Source organism: Ricinus communis, chromosome 2, assembly GCF_019578655.1.
Source record: "Ricinus communis isolate WT05 ecotype wild-type chromosome 2, ASM1957865v1, whole genome shotgun sequence".
NCBI classification, from domain to species: domain Eukaryota; kingdom Viridiplantae; phylum Streptophyta; class Magnoliopsida; order Malpighiales; family Euphorbiaceae; genus Ricinus; species Ricinus communis.
The window spans coordinates 13,093,114-13,105,507 of record NC_063257.1 but is presented as its reverse complement, the minus strand read 5'-3'; the positions used below and the strand labels follow the sequence as shown (position 1 = coordinate 13,105,507).

Sequence of the window (12,394 nt, the reverse complement as noted above, 5' to 3'; positions counted from 1 at the left end):
AAATCATAATATAACTTTTTATTTTTAAAATAAAATTAAAAACAAAATATAAACACATAAACTAAATACAAAGCACAAAATAAAACTTAACAATTAATTAATATAATAAATTTTGAACACAATTCTCTAGCAACGACGCAAAAAATTTAATGTGTCAAACTTAATACTCACAAGTGCACGAATCGTTCTTATAGTAAAACGGTAAATTCGCTTCGAAATTAATCTCTTAAGAAACTATGAGGTCACTTATTATATAGACTAATTATCAATACAAAAACACTAAAAATAAATTTAAACACTCTAAATCAATATTTTGAGAGAATATGAAAATAAACTAATAAAATAGATATATAATGATACGATTTAAATAAACTATATGATAAAAATAGTATTTAGCATAACCAATTACTTAGTAATCCCTGGATTTTAACTTTAAGCATAGATCTAATGAATGAGATGGTGATGTTCCTATTTCTTTAATTACTCAAGCTTATGATGCAACTAAAGTTTTTTATACCAATATAGATCAAAGCAAAGATGCTGTCTTTAATACATTCAAGCTAAATATTTTCATAACAGTTATTATTACTAAAGTAATATGATGGTTAGCCAGTATAAATAACAAAAACTAATAAAAATATGATGATAAAAAAATTATTCATTAAATAAAAAGCTAATGTATAAACTAAATACTAAAGAAATTTAACTTAATATATTTAATTATAAGGCTCTTTCAGTGAATTTATTCATCATCTCCCTTCTTTGCACTTTTATATAATATATGATTATGATACGATGTGATACGATACATACCTGTCAATTTTAAAAGAACAGACAAAAGGAAAAAGAAGTCTCTTAAATTTTTCTGAGAAAATAATCAATGTAGAGATCCAATTTAAATTTTTTAAATAAAAATTTAATTGTAAGGATTTACTTTTATAATTAATTTAATCTAAAAGAATATAGTTTTTTTATTATTATTATTTAATAAAAATTAACATAAATTACCATATAATTGACTTTATAAATGTTATTTCCTTAGAGTATAAATCCTAATTTGATAATTAACTTTAATTATGAGAAAATAATTTCTAAAAAGGATGTGTTTGGATAATTTGAACCCATTATGTGGCCTAATCCCTACAAATAGCCCAAAATTGAAAGAGCAAAAACTGAACCCTAGCACAAGTAAGCAAAACCCTCGCAACTCTCTGTTTTAGCAAAGATAGCGCTGCCGCAGCTAAACTGAGCGACCTCTTTCCCTCAGGTGATTCCCTTTCTCTGTTTGGTTACCGAGAAAACGCAATAAAGGACAAAGTGACAAATCTAATTTAATCCAAATTTAGTTAGTTTTGTTCCCTGCCAATCATTTGCTATCTCTCTCTCTCTCTCACCGATGAACATTTCAAACAGTTCTGTTCGTTTCTTTTAACTTTTTTTGGTCAGTTATGTTACTTGATTTTCAATTGTTTTGAAATTTCCTCTATAAAATTACTAGTAGTTTATTAGGGATTCGCTAATTATGGTTTCTATTTGCTTAATTCTATGCTTCACTGTTTAATTAACATGCTCTATACCTGCTCTACCACTTTTTCTTTAAATGTTTGTGCTCCACCATCCATAGGTTTAATATTTTTTATTTGGCGTTTTGTTTTGTTTGAAATTCCAGTGTACATGTTAAAGACTTTTTTATTACTTTTCTAGAACCTACAGTTTTAGTATTTAGTATACTGTTTTATTACATGTCAAAGATTTGTCACATTTTCTGAGGTTATCCCAAGGATTATTTTATTATAAATCATGTGTAATTTCAATGATTTTGTTATTGATTTTTGTTTTAAAATTTTCTTTAATAATAGTTATAATAAGATTATTTAAGTATTTAAAATGCTAATTGTGGTTTAATTTTTTTTTTCTCAAAGATGGTAGTTCAACATTCTCTTAAATTTAGAGCTGGAAGATGCACGAATTAGAATTTATATATTGCATATGATTTCGTGATTTAAAATATTATTTTAATAGGAAGAATTTATGCTTAATTATTATAAACACACACTTGTTCTGTTGCCTAAATGCATCATTTATATAAACAGGTATTTAATGATAGATACCACCATTTAAATATCCATAAAATTTATTTAAGAGCTATATATTAAAAGGGTTTAGACAACTTCTGGTAATATGAGAGTATTATTATTCAGATTTGGGAATGATCTAGTTTTTAAACGAATTTGAAGCAGATCTGTGTATATATATTATAATGGGGTTTTCACAAACGTCACTTTGCAGCTCAGTCAAATTGCACCTGTCACATGAAGATGAGACTTGCAGCTTAATCGATTATCAATACTAAATTTCATGAATTGTATTTTTTATTTAAAAAATTAAATTAAAAAGATTCATTCTAATTATTGATAATGCTGATGGTGAAATGCTTGATTTTAATTGTTATTAATTACTTTCTGTTGTGTAGAAAATCATGACAGATGACACTCCTAATGTTGTGAAGGACGAGGTTACAGAAGTAAGCTCTTGTGCTTGTTTTGTTTGGAATAAGTTATGTGCAATTATTCAATTTGAGTTGAATTCTTGTAGAATCTTATCATTTGTGGCTCTGCCTTGTCCTATTCATGGTGAATGGGCTCTTCTAATTGATTGATTAGTTCTTATTATTAAGTTAAATAACTGGGTTAGTTAATATGGAACTTTTAGGACTTCATCCATTTGGGGTATGTGTTCTGCTAGATTTATTTTGTTTGTTATAAAATTAATTTTGCTAAGTTGAACAACTTCCATTATTTGCAAAAGACTCCTCCCTAAGATCAGGAAAGAAGGGAGGGGTGTGGGGGTGAAGGCAGTTGGTTTGATGCTCCATTAGTGAGCTGATGCTAAGATGATTTGCCTTTATTGTAATAACATAATTGCTTCTGCTCATTGCAGCTTGCATCCTTCGATCCTACTAAAATGAAGAAGAAGAAGAAGAAGAAGAAGATGGTTGTCATGCAGGATGGTATAGACAATTCTGTAGATAAGCTTGCTGAAGAAAACTGAAACCTTCTCGGGTACTTAAATTAGAATATTTTATTTATTTTATTTTTTACTTATTTTACTTATTTGTCTATATTAGTTGTAAAAGAATATGAATTACCTTTCTTTTTGGGGATTTTTTCCTTTAATTGCAGTCTCTGCAGGGCTTGATAGTACTTTCACTGGTTTGAAAAAGAAGAAGGAGAAACCAGTAAGCTTATGTCTTCTTCAGAACAGATGGTTGGCATAATATTCTATTTATGAATATTCTTATCCTCAGCAGCATTTAATATGTGATATCTTGATGTGATATTTTTGGTAGAAGCCAGTATTTTGAATGAAGAGAATGTGGATGCTGGAGAAGATTTGGATGGTAAGAATTTGCATTTTAAATCAAAAATTACTAATCTATAGCTTACTTGGAATCGAAGGATGGTAAGAATTTATCTTTTGGGGTCTAAGAGATTCTTGTTCTTTGATTTTTTAGATCATGTTGCAGAGTATGAAGATTGAGAAGGACTTGTGCTGCAACAACAGCTTTATCCATGGGATGGGAGCTACTGTGATTATGAATATGAGAAGGCATAGTATGCATTTGAGTGGAGGCTTTTTTTCTTTTAATTTATGTGATTTCTGTTTTCTATGTTATTTTTTCTTTGGCTGTGCTTTTCACTATATGTGCCAATTAATTGATGCTCATGTAGTATCTATATATCCTTTTTAGGCTCTATAGTATATATAAAATGTAAACCGGAGGGAGACCTTATAAAGAATAAGGTGCACTTAAGCATTAAAACATGGGCATAATATGTTTCTGAATACTTAGATGAATTGATATCATGTCTACAATTCCTAGGCAACACCATTCCTTGCCCATCTTTTCTTAGTTGCATAACCAACGGAGGTATTCTCTGAACGAGCATGCAAAAAAGTGTAAGCTGGCTAACTGAATATCATGAGCCTACTAGGACTGAATAAAAGAATAATTCAGCTGCAGTTAGGGAGTCAGGGGGCCCACTGGCCAACCAAATTATATGAATGTACCAGAAACAAGTAGTAGATTAATGCAGCCGGCGATATTTAATTTCTCTAATTGTGTATTTTTAAGTTCAAGTTTATTCAATTAGTTACTACAAGAAATTTAGCTCGGAATTGTTGAACTTTAAATAATTAAAGCCTTCTATTTGAGTAGCTCAACCTCTAGGGTATTGTACTGACCATGAAGTAAAAGATTCTTTGATAATTTAATGACATTGATTTTATGCAATGTAAAAAAATTAAATAAAGAGAAAAAACATCTTTCCATACTCTGATTCTTCTAGATAATTTCTAGATGACCATTTGTAAGTATGGTAATGCGGTCAATGATGAGTAATGATTTGCCTACATTGTCAGATTGTCTAATTCATGACTGAGACATATATCTCTGAGGCCTTATCAGTACCTTTATTCTAATTTTGTGATGTTGATTTACAAAGTGTTGTACGGCAACTGTTGCAACTTCTGCTGTTATTGCCATGAATCTCTAGCTGAATTCGTCACTTGCCCAATCTTATCTTGAGGCCAAGAATGATTTTTAATGATTCTGTAAATTGTCTTATCCCATGTCAGTTATGTTCAGTTGTTTTGGGGCTGCCTTGGTACCCCTTAAAATGTTAATAGTGAAGATTGATGAAAGTTGGGTCCCAGTAGAAGCTTGTCAGAATTTTCATACATTTGCCAGAATTTGCATCATAACATTCACCTTGATGTAAAAATAGGAAATTGGCATTTACTGAGCTGCCTTGTTTAATTTCCTGTGGTATCATTTTGCTAGTCTTTTCTGATCTTGTTTTATCGGCAGTGTGGTTCTGGACGATCTTCTAGAGCTATGTTGCTATGTTAGCAGTATAAAATGTGTTGGTATATGAGGCTTCTAAAGCTGAGATGTGCTGCTGAAAATCTTATGGGACATGTTCTGCAGCCTCTACCGTAAATTTTACTCCTGATGTTTATTCTATTCCGCAAGTCCTGAACTATGGTTCTGTTAATCCTGTTTCAAATAAAGCAGTATTGGTTTCGGTTGATTGATCATCATTTCTTCCATTGCGTAATGCACCTTGTTTTTCTCCCAGTAAGAATTAGTTGATTGGGGCAAAAGGTCAAAGAGGCCCTTTATACAATTTGGGGAAAGACGATTAAGCCCCAATGCTTCATTTTGTCTCAATTTGGCCTTTTACTTTTTGAAAAAGTCGAATTAAACCTAAATTGATAACGGTCCTATTATTGTTGGCGTCTATTTTTTTTTTAATGATAAAATGACATTTAGAACTATATATTATTTAATTTCTATCTCTAAAATAATAATAATATATGACACATTAATAAATGAAATAAAAATTAATACCTATTCTCACTTTTTCTTTCACCTCTTCACATTTCTGCCATCCAAATAAACTCAAATTCAACAAGAATAAGCCAACCAATTCCACCTCATAATTCCCGACACCCAAGTCCAAAGCAGTTTATTTAAATTTGTCCTCTGAAGCATACTTTGGCTTATATTTCTTGATATCATCATTTATTGATTTATAAATTATTATATATCCAAAGCATATACTCCAGATGATAATCCCAAGTTCTAGGTGTATCATTTCTAGTAAATCTTTTGCTATTTATGTTTATATATGCATTTCTAGTCCATCTCTCATTATTTTATAACAATTTTCTTGGTTATTCTGATCAAGAATGGAAGATTTTAGATTGAAGTTGCTCTTATTTTCTATGGGAATTGTTCTTCTTCTCTGTTGTACTGAAGCCCAAAATAATACATATATATATGGTATGGTATTTTTTTCTTTTTACCCTTCTATATATATATATATTTATTTCGTTGTAACGATTATTCTTTTTCTCTTTATATTTTATGTTCTGGTCAGACCCGCTAAAGAATGTGAATCTGAGTCCATTTTGGCAATGGTTAAGTGCCTGGCAATGCATGCAAAATGTAATGTATTTCTTTTTCTTCTTCTTTATTACTCTTTTTCTTCATTTAAAAGGAAAATTCCTCTTCTAATATTTAGGACTGAAGAAAAATCCTTTTCAATGTTATTATAAAAAGATGAATATATATATATATATATATATGGAAAACTCTATTTAGTCTAGTGTGGATGGCATGCGGACCTATATTTCTTGGTTTTAATAGGACTTTTCACGAGCGTTGTTTCTATCTACTATTATCTAAAAAAAACCAAATTATTAATGACTGGACGAAATCAAGAAATAACCCCTCACGTGCGAAATTATAGAAGATCCCCTTTAAGATCAAACAATTCCATCGAAATGAGTATGATTGTATGTGTGATAGCATCTACTATACCAGGAATATCAATGAACCCAATTATTGAAATTGCTCAAGATACCCTTTTTTAGCTTCTAGAATCTATTTCTTAGTTTAAGATCCCTCTTACTAACTGGAATCAAAGAATTAGTAGATCTGTTCCGCCCAAAATAGAAATGGGTTAGGGTTATGAACTTATAATCTATAATTTGATAATCGAGTCGATTTCATGATATATATATATATATATATATATATATATATATATATATTTGCAAAAGTAAAACTATAGAAGCATCGATTTTAAAATTAAAAATCTGTCGAGAATAATATCACGAATTGGATATTCTTTATTTCTTTTGATTCCAACAGAAAGAATGAAAGAGAATCTTTAATTTCAAGGGCTTGAATTATATTAACCAATTTCTTCTATACAAATATGAAAATATCCTTAATTTATTGGCTATTGAGAAACAAAAAGTTATTCATCAACGAGATTTAAGCCACCTATTTTTTTTTTAAAATGACTTCATATTACAACTAGATTAAACCGTAATAAAATTCAAATAGTATGATAATGATATAAAGTAGATTGCAAAAATTTCAACATACTATAATGTTTCCCTTTTCCCACACGGTAAATTAGCATTAATTGGGATAATACTAAATAAATCTTGTTTTGCATCTTTTAATTTTTTTTATGCTAGGTTCTTAAAGCTTAGTCAATGTACTACTTTTGCTAGTGAAATAATTTGTTTTTATTTGATGGGTGTGGTATCATAGTTTTCTAAAGCATGCACATCGCCTAAGGACGTATTAACACTTGATGGAGTACTAAATGTAAGCACCGCTGAGATTGGAGACTACTGCAGCAAAGGGTGTGCAGACCATACAAAGAATGTGCTCACTTGTATCTCTTATGTAAAACGAGACTTTTGGTTCTCCAACGGGGCCTCCGTTCGGAACCTCACCGATTCCATTAATGACGGATGTGCCACCAATTCGAGTAAGTTCCAATGATAATATATAAATGTGTTTGGTACAATATAACTGAACAAACAATGGAGTAAAATTGTTTAGGTTATATTAATAGTGCTACCAAACATCGCTCTGAAAGTTTTAGTACATATACTAAAAGTAACTAAAAATATTAATTTTACAGTATAAATATTTTTTCAAAAATATTGTTTTTTAATTTTTTTGTCAAATTTATAGTAAAATTGTTTCTAATTATTTTTCAGTTTTTTTTTGAAAAATAAAAGTAATCAAAATCGTAAATTTGAAAAAGAAAAAGTTAAGAAACTGTATTTAATATTTTACGATATTTACAATATTTTTCTTTTTTCTGGCTGCAGCTATCAATACAAAATTCAAAAGCAGTGCAACAAGGACACTTCAGAATCTGTTGGTTCCCTTGGTGGCATCTCTAGTAACAGCAAGTATTGTAATCATCTTCAATATGTGAGACTTTTCCCGTCTTATGTTGTTGATGGAAAGAAGCCAACAATAAAACTATAATAACTGCACCTTTTGTACTAAATAATTCATGTGCTATGTTCTTTCGTGGATTCACTATGTAATTGCTTGTTCTTTTCCATTGTATGATAAGGGCTCCATACCCATAATTACAAAAAAAAAAAAAAAAAATCAGTTATACAGTCTTTTATTAATTCTCCATCTAAAAGGACATTTTGAACTGATCCATATCCAAGTTTCAAAAGGTTAAAATGAACAACTCATAATAAAACTAATTTTGAAAATTATATATCTGTAGACATATAAATAAGTTCATCAACTTTCGGCTAAAGCATGATTAAATTTCTACACTTCAATATATCTCAATTACATCTCTAAATTTTGAAAAATATTTTCGGCTAAATCGTAATTAAATCTATAAATTTTAAAATAACTCAATTATACTATTAAGATTTAAAAAATAGAATAATTATATTTTTAAAGTTACCTTCGTCTATTTAAAAGTGTAAAAGCATAAAATCCAATTAGTTTTAAGCATTGAATGATATTACTTCAACTCTTTTCTACTTACTTTTTGCATGTGAAAAAATAATAACTCTACTTTTAAGTAAATAAAAATCAATAAAATGGTTAATCTTCCTTCATTTTTAAAAATAATTGTTTTATTTTCAGATTTTAGGGATGTAATTGAGCTATTAGATATTTAATAGCATTTGGACAAAAATTTGAAATTTATCTATACCTTTTGTGCACGCGTGCTGTCACGGGCTTGGTCTTTTCTACCAACGAACCGTGCGGCACTAGCTACTCTCTCCCCGCAGACAAGTAAGCTAGTCAGCCTTACTCTTCGAATACTAGGCAAAATGCTAGCTAGGATGGCAAGAAGAACAAAAGAGAGCTATGGAAAACTTGGAAAGCTTTTGTAAAGAGAGCTTTCTCACTCTTTCACTTGATTATGCTTGATTTGCTTGATGATTACAAATGAATTCTCTAAGCTATATATAGTCCTCCACCTCCTCAATGGACGATGAGGATACATTTGATCTAATGGCTAAGATTAAGTATCTAGAATGTTCTATATACTTCCATACTTATCTACACATTATACATGCTTCTAGATTATTCTAGAATGTTTCAGATGCTTCCAGATGATTCTAGAATATTCTAGAATCCTCCCTTGCTTTGTAGCGAACTCTGAAGGCTTCTTGAGCCTCTGAACCTTCATGCGAGATGGAAAAATCTGCGGGCTATGATATTTTCCCCCACTCATTCTGGCGACGCCCTCGTCGCGTCCCCGTTGTATGCCTCGATTAAGTTCTTGAAGTTCTTTGGCAAATCTTCGGCTTTGATGGGGAAAGAGCTTTACCATCACTAAGCCTCCCTCCTCAAACTCTGAGTGTCTCTTTTTTCCATCCGCCCACTTCTTCATTCTCTTGGCGGCCTTGGTTAGATGAGCACATGACCTATCGGCTTTCTCATGCCATCCTTTGGACTTTGGTAATTGCTTTAACAAAACGGGAGGCTTGTTTTGTTCCACCTTGTCTTGATCCAACGAAGGAAAGTTAGCGCTAGTGATGGAAGCTAACTCTGCCTTGCTACTTAGCGCATCGGCCACTAAGTTTGCCTTTCCCGGTTTGTACTCCTTTGCAAAATCGAAATCCGCAAGGGATGCTTGCCATCTTACTTGCTTCAGAGTTAGTTTCTTTTGCTTAAGTACTAGTGGTTCACATGGAGCCTTGGATGGCCTAGTGTGGCTAGCATCCAACAACTGTTTTGGTTGCCTCCGCATCTCTTCGAACTCAGGGGGTGCCATGCTATAAGGGACTGCTGCAAGCAGCCTCATACCTTGTACCAGCTCCATTTTCTGATTCACATCTCTCTTCGGTGGGAGCTTTTTTGGTAACTTCGCATGCATTACGTCTCTGAACTCTTCTAGGACCCCCGTTATCTCCTTTGGCACTTCATCTTGTGGCAAGATTACCACTTCTTCCTTTAGTGCCGCAAGGAATGTGGGCTGAGCCTTCTCCACCCCCTTGAATAGTTGCATAGCCGAGATCGTCATGGCTTTGACCTTGGCTTCTCGTTTCAACGGTACCATGCAAGTATTTTCTTGCTCCAAGATACACATGGTGTTGGCAAATAGGAGTGGAATGCATTCACTTTGTCCAGGAATTCTATGCCAAGCACCATTTCATAGTCATCCATCGTAATAATGGAAAAATCCAAGAGGCCAGATCACTCACTGAGGCTTACTTTGACACCTCGCGCAAATGCACATGTCGCACTCGGTGCCGAATTGACAGCCTTGAGCCACCCTTGCTCCTTCGCATACTTGATGCCAAGTCTTTCGGCCTCTTTTACCTCGAGGAAGTTATTGTTAGCCCCGGTATCCAATAATGCTTCTACCATGCGGCCTCTAACCTTTGCTTCCACGAACAATCGACCCTTCTTTTCAGACTTAGGCATCCCAAATTTGGTTTGGATAGCACTGAGAAGTTGTAATGATCCTATCTTGGACTCCTCTTGCACTCGTTGGTGTTCTTCCCTTTCTTCGACCAACGCAGAGAGCTTGCTCTTCGTAGGGCATTCTTTCGCCTTATGTAGTCCATCACAGAAGAAACACTTGATACGTGGCTTATCTCCACCTTTGTCATCCTTGTTCCCATGGTTGCCTCCCTCTCTAGGCTTGTCAAACATGTAGGAGCCTTCCTTTTTATGGTGGCGGTCTCCCCCACTCTTTCCGTTGCCGTTTCTATCTTAGTCGGGCTTGTGCTTGTCTTGCCTCTTGATCTCTATCAGGGATTCGGCCACGACAATGGCAGTGTTGAGATCTTGGACACCAAGGCGCTCTAACTCCAACCTTGCCCAAATCTGTAACCCATCGGTGAATGCAAACAAGGCTATTTCATCGATATAGTTGGGAATCTCAAGGAGTGTGTCGGTGAATTCTTTAACATACTCCTTGATGCTTCCCGTATGTAAGAGTCACCACAACTTGGCCCTTGCATCTTGAATAGCATTCTCGGGGTAGAACTGCTTCTTCAAATCATCTTTGAACTCTACCCACGAGCTAATGGTGCATGTCCCTTTTTTCTATGTCGCCACTCCTCCTTCTCCACCACAACATTGCGGTATCTTCTAGAAAGAGTGCGGCAGCGTCAACCTTCTTGGCTTCTTCTACTAAGCCAAGTGCCTTGAAGTATTGCTCCAAACTCCATAGGAAGTTATCAATTTTCTTCACGTTCCTTGAGCCTCTATAAGCTTTGGGCTTCGGAACATCTATCTTCGATGGAGTAGAGACTACCATAGGCACACTTCCACCTCCCTGGATAGCTGCCTTCTTGCAGAGGATAAGCTCTTCCTCGGTTGCTAACAACCTAGCAACCATCCCATCAAGCATTTCCCTCAACGTCGCAACCTCGATAATGAGAGTTTTCTCCATGGTCTTGGCTTGTTCTTGACACTTGGACATCCCCTCGTTCAAGGCAACTTGCATCTCTTCTTGAAGCTCTTCTTGAAGCTCTTCTCTCCCATTCTCGAGCTCCTCGATGCGTTGCTCTAAGTCCCCGAACGTATCTTGTCCCTCGGCCACAGTTAGTGCTATCTTGGCTAGCCTGGCATCCATGTCAGACACAACGTCCCTCGACCTTCCTCTCTCCTTTCTTGGTGGCTTGGACGCTTTCGGTTGGTCCTTCGCAACCTCATTATGGGGTTGCCTTACCTTTTCAAAAACTCTGGTAGCCTCACTTGCTCCCGATGTCTTTGCCATTTCAACGATCTTGCTAAACCAGGCTCTGATACCAACTGTCATGGGCTTGGTCTTTTCTACCAACGAACCGTGCAGCACTAGCTACTTTCTCCTCGTAGACAAGTAAGCTAGTCAGCCTTACTCTTCGAATGCTAGACAAAATGCTAGCTAGGATGGCAAGAAGAACAAAAGAGAGCTGTAGAAAACTTGGAGAGCTTTTGTAAAGAGAGCTTTCTCACTTTTTCACTTGATTATGCTTGATGATTACAAATGAATTCTCTAAGCTATATATAGGCCTCCACCTCCTCAATGAACGGTGAGGATACATTTGATCTAATGGCTAAGATTAAGTATCTAGAATGTTCTACACACTTCCATACTTATCTACACATTATACATGCTTCTAGATTATTCTAGAATGTTCTAGATGCTTCCAGATGATTCTAGAATGTTCTAGAATCCTCCCTTGCTTTGTAGCGAACTCTGGAGGCTTCTTGGGCCTCTGAACCTTCATGCGAGAAGGAAAAATCTGCGAGCTGTGACAGCGCGCGCACGCACACATACACACGTACACACACACATTGAGGGACAACCTTAGATATCTTCCATCAATATTTAGTTGCCAACAATTGTCAGAAGATAAAAAGAAAATCCATATACAATTTGAAAAAAAAATAAAAATTAAACCCTTATCCTTCATTTTGTCTCAATTTGACCTTTTACCTTTTAAAAAGAAGTACAATTAAATCTAAATTACTATCAGAATTAACTTTATGTTAGTGGTAAAGCCCAATATAATGTACACCTAATAATAAAATGAC

At 33.9% G+C, this 12,394-nt stretch overlaps 1 long non-coding RNA gene across 1 annotated transcript; it reads left to right on the top strand.

Moving 5' to 3' along the window:
• Positions 1-1,111: 1,111 nt before the first annotated feature.
• LOC8282012 lies at positions 1,112-7,946 on the top strand. The gene is made up of 9 exons (XR_001535539.3): positions 1,112-1,267; positions 2,474-2,524; positions 2,941-3,062; positions 3,183-3,238; positions 3,350-3,400; positions 3,515-5,848; positions 5,946-6,013; positions 7,133-7,355; positions 7,705-7,946. It is a non-coding gene; the product is annotated as an uncharacterized LOC8282012 (long non-coding RNA).
• Positions 7,947-12,394: the final 4,448 nt, after the last annotated feature.